This window comes from Penaeus monodon, chromosome 4 (genome assembly GCF_015228065.2).
Source record: "Penaeus monodon isolate SGIC_2016 chromosome 4, NSTDA_Pmon_1, whole genome shotgun sequence".
NCBI lineage: Eukaryota > Metazoa > Arthropoda > Malacostraca > Decapoda > Penaeidae > Penaeus > Penaeus monodon.
The window spans coordinates 24,867,710-24,875,152 of NC_051389.1; positions in this window are offsets into that span (position 1 = coordinate 24,867,710).

Consider the following 7,443-nt stretch of genomic DNA (forward strand, 5'->3'; position numbering starts at 1 on the left):
TCCATGAAGTTCATTGTCAAAGGTCCCATAATGGGTTTGATCTTGAAATCCTCTCAGGGAAACCGGACGATACTCACTGGTCATAATCTCTTGTAAGCAGACACAATCTGGGTTGCATGAGGATATCAGATGTTGCAGTTCTTCCCATTTTGCATGAATTCCCTGACAATTCCAATGGAATACAGTGTTAATTTCTTAAGGTTGACAAACTACGTCTTCATAAGGTGTTTGGCAGCACCTGTGGTTAAGGTCCACCCCACATTTTTAGGCCTTTTTCAGCATCTTAGGAATACCTTTTGAAAGGTTGTTTACCTGTGAAACTAGTTTCCACAGGCTTCCTTTGAACAAGCTAAGAATTTTTTTGCTTGGAGGCTTTGGATCAGGAACATTCTGTCAATTAGCGGAGGCCCCTGTGGATGTGATGGCAGGTGAAGCTGTCACCAATGAGGCCTCTGGAGCCTTGACTGATGGCTCCAAAGACTCAACTTTGGGAGGAGTTTTCTGGACAGGCTCAGGATTCCCTTTTAAACCCGGGCAAAGGGCGTACCTGAACCTTTGGGTTTCGGGGTATTCTACCTGCAGTGGAGGCCCCTGTGGATGTGGTGGCAGCTGAAGCTGTCACCGTTGAAGCTCCTGGAGCCTTGGGCTGATGGCTCCAAAGACCTTGCCCTTTGAAGCTGGAAAGGTTCAGAATGACAACAGTGGCATTCTAAAGGGACTGCATAGGTCAGGGATAGAGCTAGTTCCTTGTAAATGTGTAGAAATCATGCGAATTAGAATTCTTCATTTCCTCCCCCCTCCTCACCCACCATGGAGTCCAATGAGGGGAAGCAATGGTTGGTGCTCAAAATGTCCCAATAGCCACAGGAGTAGTGAGGAAATGTGCATAGTCACAATTACAGTGCTGATGGCAGTAGCAGGACCTCTTCAATTCCGACTGGACAGTGCCTACTTGACCTTAGTCATATTTGACCAGTTGACTGAATTGACCGGGCCTTGATCAAACCACCTGTCTAAGAAAAATAGAGGACCAAGGAGGTGTGTTGTTAACTGCAGGATGCGACATTGCTCAACCTCCAGGACTCCTGTCGCCTATTTAATACGGGACGACACACCACAGCAAACACAGATGGGAGAGTTCTTTCTGGTTTCAAGATGGAATAAACCAAGGGTAGGTGCTCCATCCCCTCCCATAAGCCTAGGTGCACCAGGAAGCCATTTTGTCTCATCGCTCACTAGTGACCTCTCCATTATGGGTATCCCTCTGGTCAGGCTCACCAGATCATTAGGACTTCCAAGCCCCCCTACCGCGGCAAGGTGGCTCCCATTAGGGAGGAGTGAAGATCGAGGCTGCTGGAGAAAGATTGCTAACTGCAATGTTCCTCCTGCTCACTGCTGCAAACCCCAAACACCATGTTCCATTTTCGAACCATCTGTGTATAATGCAACTGATCCTTGGAACTTAGAAGTGTGTTGAAGAAATCTCTCCTGACTTTGCTTTGGATCTCTCCTCCGTACCTATTCCGACCAAATCCAGCTCGACTTGACTGGTATCAATCACATGCCCGCAATATGCTTACGGATTTGCACGGATTTGCTTAAGTTGAGTAAGTAGTCGTCAAAATAACATAATAGAGGTATACAAATCTGTCACATTCTGGTTTGATATTTATATAAAAATTATTTTTGTGAATTGCTAATGAGGTATTATTTTTTTATATTAAAACAATGAAGGTTTAAATATATCTAATGATGTTATTAAAGAATATGTTTATGGTGTTGTTTTTCTTTAATAATCAAAAAGTTCATGAGTTTAATTTTAACAACTGCTATAGTAATAATATGTATTCTTATCCAAGGGAAAAAAAAAGGTACCACCGGCACTCTCCGTGGAAAGGAACTGGGGACCCTACCACGTACTCACTCCAAGAGCATCACAACATGAAAACTACAATTAAGTATCATGCTGTGACCACGGCGGCTCAAACATGAACCTACCGTTAAAAGAAGAAAGAAGATCCAAGGGATGGTGTTTTTAATCATGGGTTTTGTAAATCCCTTGGAATAGTAACAGAAGGGATGATGATATTGATGTTTTACTTAATTTTTTTACTTTTATTTTTAAAGGTCGTTATCACCATTCACTAGCGATAGCAGTATTAATTTTCTTGAGGTGTGACTCGTCCACTGGTTGATTACTGAGCAGTCACACTTCTAGTTTTGCATCTGTAAACGGTTAGGCATGAACATATCAATATTGTTAAATATTAGAAATACGTTTATGAACACAGTGTGTTCTTACTTCATATCTATTAGTGTAATGTAAGCATGCAATAGGAGTTTTTGATAATACACATATAGTTTTGGTAGTGACTATAATTTGGTCAAGAAATAAAAAAAATGATACTAATAAAAATTAAAAAGTACACAAATGTATGCCATTTTAGGAATTTTTAATCCTGATTAATATAACCTTATCTAAATATATTTTTTCTTATATTATTCATCATTACACAAACTAATGAACAATCACATATTTATATTATAATTTAGAAATGCTTCTTTACATAATTATTTATTTCTTTGAGAAAAACACAGAATGATTGGAAGCCGAAAAATATATAATCAAATTGATTAATACAAAGTTCCTGACTCTCTGATTCTAAATATTTTATGAGAAAGTACAAGAAAGAACGATGAAATAAAACAATATACTTCTTCCTTCAAAGTGGTCAATGTATGCAAGATCTTTCTCACTTGGTCCTATTCCAAAATGGATTCTTCTCCACCATCGGCACAGCCACGCCTGTAAATGCTGATACTTCGGGTGTGATGTTTCCTTCACCTGCCACACAATTATAATTAATGACCATTACATGAAAGGTAAGCTAACAAAAAAGACCATATGGACATGAAAATATATATAGGAGAGTTAATTATCGAAATTCATGTTTATATCAATGAAAAAAAAAAAATCAGTCATCTTTTTTGCTCAACTCCAGTCCTGCCCTGTGATAGTTGGTTATATTATCCTTTTAGCACGTTGCTCAAAAGCTCGGAGGCAGAAATATATGGAAATCTGTGAAGCCATCTTCAAAAGACTTATTTTCTAATTATATTTTTAAACATAATTCATTTATAAATTTATTCAAATTTCGATTGTAATATGTTGGACATCATATTACATCATTAGCAGGTCAGATTGTTTATATACTCACTTTATGTTTACTCTCGAGAATTAACTCAGTATGTTTTTTTTTTTTTTTTTTTTTTTTCTTCTTCTTCTTCTTCAATCCAACATCTGTCTGGCCTGAAGATGTTTTTTTGCAGCTGGCATCACTTGTCGATGCCATGTTCAAATTTCCAGGGAGTTGGACGAAAAGACACCAGTGTCAAGTCTTCGTTTGTATAATTTCATGCTTGACAGATTATTTTAAAGTTCTCTGTATATCATTTTTATTACTCTCTCGGAAAATCGTAAGATAAAATCTGTTGCGCACTTTTGCTTCGTTTTTTTGTTTACTGCAGCACTGAGCGAACCTCGTGCCGGGGATTCTGACACGTCTATTGGGAGTAGCTGATGTGCGGCGAGCTGTATGTCAAATGGCAACCCACATGCAAGGCATACAACCACACAATATATATATATATATTATTATATAATATATATATATATATATATATATATAATATATATGATAATATATATATATACTTGGTCTTACAAGAAACTGAACAAAGGGCACAGTGAGAGATGCATGCAGAGTGAGTTGTCTGCTAAAAATAATAGTATGTTGTATGTATGATTGTATGTATGTTGTAGTATGAGATGTATGTAGTATTATGATGTAAGTATGTATGTATGTATGTATGTATGTATGTATGTATGTATGTATGTAATGATGTATGTATGTATGTAGTATGTATGTATCCCTACCGACCTACTCACCTCCAGAAGGACTATGTAACCTGAACTTGATCATTAGGGCAAGTAAACCATCTTCTGCTGTTAGAGATCATTCTCACCTCTACCACGTTTGACACTACTGACTTTTATATTATCATACCTTTCCAGCAGATTTACCCTTATCATAGCTGAATTTCCCCATGTCGTACTTTGACAATGTAACCATTGCTACAACCTTATTTACCATGTGCACAAGTTTTTCATCTCGAAAGGGTCAGCTTTAATTAAATCCTTCAATTAAATGTTATTGTTAAATTATCAATTTGAAGATGCAATCACGATATAGTATCGAATCGTATGTGATGTCTCATCTAAGATTTCAATGTAAATATTTTTTCTTCAGTCAGTTTCATAGCTCTTTTTTTTCTCTCCTTTCTCTTTTTTCTTTTGTCACCGAAAGTATTACTTTCTCTTCCCTTTCGCTAACGATCATTGTAGGATCCCAATAATCACAAATGAACATTTAAATTGGAAAAAGTTTCTGCATATACATATACATGTGTGTGTGTGTGTGTGTGTGTGTGTGTGTGTGTGTGTGTGTGTGTGTGTGTGTGTGTGTGTGTGTGTATGTGTGAGAGTGTGTGTGTGTGTGGTGTGTGTGTGTGTGTGTGTGTGTGTGTGTGTGTGTGTGTGTGATATATATGTTTATTTGTATTTATATATATTTGTTTATATATTTTAAATATTATATATATGTAAATGTTTGTGTGTGTTTATAGGAATATATATGTATGTGTACACACACACACACACCACACACCACACACAACATACATACACAAACTTGTACATGTATATATATGTACATATATATGTATATACATATGCATATACATGCATACATAAATACTTACATAGATATATACATAATAATTATTTTACTTAGGAAAAAAATTATATTTGTCATCTGTAAATTTTGCTGTCCTCACGTTGGCTGAATCATATCGCAAGACCTCGACAGCTATATCTTCACATATATATTTGTAATATTAAACGCACACACATACACGCGAGCGCGGGTGTTTGTGTGTATGTGTGTATATGTGTATATATATATATATATATATGATATATACACATATATATATATACATATATATATATAATATATATATATATAATATATATATAAATATTATATATATTATATATATATATAATATATATATATATATATATATACATATATATATATATATATTATTACAAACCGACAGCCTGATCTCTATGATATAACAACATAAGGTCATATAGGTCAGACGCGTGCTATCCCTGCTAAACACAAGCAGGCTCCCCAAGGTGGCCGACCAAGCACCACAGAGTCCCAGAACACCACGAGGGGAAACCCACTTGGCGAGGCAGGGCAAGAAATAAACACACGATGACAGTCTTTCCTTTATTTACACAAGTTATTTACCCGTACACTTTTCTATAGGCACAATACAGGGGGGACACCAGCATGTCACACTGCACGATACAGCTTATAACAGGGCAACACAAGGTTTATCAGGTCACAAGGGCACACACGAGGTCTTCACAGGAGCAGCACCCAACTCCCTCCCTTGGCTTTTTCCTCCGCTCCTCCACTCACAGCCAGTTGCGTCATGTTTGCCCAGGTCCCTTCATGCTAACACATGCCCAGGTCATCCTTTTCATGTTAACACATGTTTCGCACAGAGACAAAGACCCACTGGCGTAGCAATATTATAAGTACACACACACACAAACACAAATATATTTTTTATGTGCAGATGCGGAATTATATTTCAGTACACTTGCTGGATCCCACTTTTGTACATCTGACAGCCACTTCGTAAACATAGCATAGTATTTTTATGAATGAGGCGAAAATCCTAAGTTGTCTGTAACCAAGAGTGTGAATGGCAGAAAATATAAATTACCAATAAGTGTATTAGTATTTGTTTTTGGAAACTACGTAACTACATTTGATCTTTCTTTCTTTTTTTTTTTCTTTTTTTTTTAAGTGATGACAAAACATGTAGTCTTTGTTGTCTTTGACTTTGTGGGATACTTTTCAAATGCGACTTCCTGGAACTGTTGGAGGTGAGGCAGAATTTCCCCTTCTTTAAACACATCAATTAAAGCTGCATATTTCTTGGGACTTGATAACGATTCAAATATATATGTATGGCTGCTGCATCACATAAATATCTTCAAAATTGCCGATACTTTTGTTAATGGATTTCGTAGCTGCACCACCTAGCACCGACTAATCAATCTAATGAAGTAGCAGTTTCTTTTCGCCAGAAACAAACACTAAAACATTGATAAAAAGAAGAAAAAAAAGCTACATTATGTTCTATGTTATAGCACATTAAGTGAACGCAAAGAGGCAGATACTTCTGTGTGTGTGTGTGTGTGTGTGTGTGTGTGTGTGTGTGTGTGTGTGTGTGTTGTGATTGTGTAGTGTGTGAGTGGGTGTGTGTGCATGATGTGGTGTGTCACGTGTGATGTGTTGTTGATTGGTTGTGTGATGTGGTGTGGTAGTGGTGTGTGTGTGTGTGTGTGGTGGTGTTTGTTGTGTGTGTGTTGGTGTGTGGTTGTGTGTGTGTGTGTGTGTGTGTGTGTGTGTGTTTTGGTTGTGGTGAATGTCTATAAAAATACGAAGTCAATATCGGGTAAATAGTAAGCAACAGTATTATAATTTTTCATTATTCTGATCATAGTTTTCGTATTTTATCAATAAGTCGGTGTTTAAACTAGCATCAAACCAGTGACGAGGAAAACACACGTTTGATTTTTTCACCCTAGCAACTACTGCGAATGGTTTCCCTGGAGGGGGAAAAACAAGTAAAAAAAATCCCAATACATGTGCTGCATATCTATATCTTGAATGAAAAAATTTGTGTTCATTCTGAGCCTCGGGCTGGTACAGTGGTAACGAGTCGGCCCCTTCATCCGAGGGGTCGGCGGTTCCGCCCCCAGGCGCGAGAAGTTGCAACTGTCGCCTGGAGGTTACTGCTGTGGCTGGGCACCACGGTTCAGCCGAGTCAGCACCAACTAACACACGTGAGCGAGTCGGCATTAGTCGAAACAGGCCGGGCTCCCCTCAAGGGCATAGCCCGGGCGAGGGTAAGCTTCGCATATCGGACTTACCCTTATCCTTTCTCATTCGGACAAAATGGGAATTTAATCTTGCACTCTACTTTTATCTGACACATATGCAATTTATATATTCCTTGTATTTGTCAGTGCATGTCAAAGCTTTGATACATTATCATCACCATCATCATCAAGGGGCTAACACCGGCGGGGGCGCATGGCCGCATCCACCCTTCGCTTTTCCCGCCCCGAGGATCCTCAAGGGGGAGTCTCCAGGAGGCCCCAGCCATCTCTAATTCCCCACGACAGGTCTCATCGAGCTGCCCAAGCCTGATTTCCCAGGCGTTCCCCCAGGTCTTCCCCCACCCAGGGTTGTCTCGCAGAGAAACAAAATGTTGCAGGGATCGGTCCCC